Here is a 1,526-nt window from a genome sequence, read left to right as displayed (position 1 = left end):
CATCATATCAGGACTTACATCCATGTATCTTATTATGATAATGTCAACTTTATTCGCTTGGTTAGGGTGGTGATGTCTACCAAGCTTCTTTTTTGTAAAGTTACTATTTTTTTCCCTTTGTTATTAATGAGTATATCAAAACAATTTGATATAACACACATTTTCTATTTCTAATTGTACTCTACTAAGTTTAGTATTCATCAATGGATTTTGCCTGCAACAATAATTTTCCTGGTATTTACCACATGATGACTTTATTATTAATACCTGTATTTAATTATGTAGAATTTCTTCTTTAGGGATTCTGCTAATATAATAATTTTTATTCTTCTTTCTCTACCTGCCTTCTATTTCTACTACTATTTTGTTGACTATTGTTTGTCTCTTTCTCTATCTCATTTGCTTTCTTTTAGTTGATTCCATTACTTTCTTCAAAGTCCCTTATTAAATTATTTTTTCCCCACAGATTCTGAGTTCAGGGAACTTCTTATTACATTTTTATTTTATTCTATTTTCCTGTGGGTACCTTGCAATTTACTTTTTTTTCTGGAAATAATCTTGTGTGTTTCTCCTATTTCTTTCTTGAGTCCAATCAAGTCTTTCTATTTCTCCTTAGTTTTTATTCGTTTTGATGGTTTTTGAATTTCTCACTCAAGGTGTTTTTTTTAATCCTCAAATGCTAATTTGAGTATATTTAATTCTTTGACTTGTTGACTTGCAATTTTCTTCTGCTTCCTATTAACTATTTTTCTAGAGAATTTCCTGCAGGTGATGTGTTCCGAATTTTGGTCTCTGAATTTTTTAAACAGCTCTGTAATCATATGTTAAATTTTCTTTTATTAGTTTCTGTGGTATTGAGACTGATGTATGTTATAGGATTCTTAGTTTAAAGGCAGCCTATTCTCTCTCTAGACAGTTTAATGAATTTTGTTGTTTATTTTGTGGTCAGTGAGGGTTTTAAGTCCTTACATTCTGTGGCTTGCAGACCGTAAATTTTCCATTTTTCCTCTTTCTCCTTCATAATCTAACAAAAAGTTATTGTATCTTTCTTTAATTCCCTTTTCCTCCTGAAACTATGCATATCAAAACTACCCCTTTAAATCATGCAAATGTTTAAGTTTACTGTTTTAGCCTATGGTCTGGACATTTTTTTGGTATTTTCATACTTATGGTAGGAGCTTGATAATAGGCTTGATCTCATTGACCAGTGTTTTTCAACCATTTATTTAGATCAGTGTTCTTCAATTTTTTTTTCTTTTAATCTCACAGCACCCTTGAACCTGTAGTTAAACTTCTAGAGCACACTTAAATTATGTTGGCCATAAAAAAAAAAAAGTAAAATAAAAGAGAATATACTTACTGTGCTTTGAACTTCTTTTGAAATTAATTGAATTAAAGATCTTTAAAAATTTTTGCAACACACCTAATTTGTTTTTTTTGTTTGTTTGTTTTTTTTTTTTTTTTTTTTTTTTTTTGTGTTTGTTTTTCTAGGGGTAAGATAGAATGCTATAAATACTACACATTTT

The sequence above is a fragment of the Otolemur garnettii genome, unplaced genomic scaffold (assembly GCF_000181295.1).
Source record: "Otolemur garnettii isolate 467f Iridium unplaced genomic scaffold, OtoGar3 scaffold00021, whole genome shotgun sequence".
In the NCBI taxonomy this organism is placed as follows: Eukaryota; Metazoa; Chordata; class Mammalia; order Primates; family Galagidae; genus Otolemur; species Otolemur garnettii.
Note: the sequence above shows the minus strand (reverse complement) of the source record.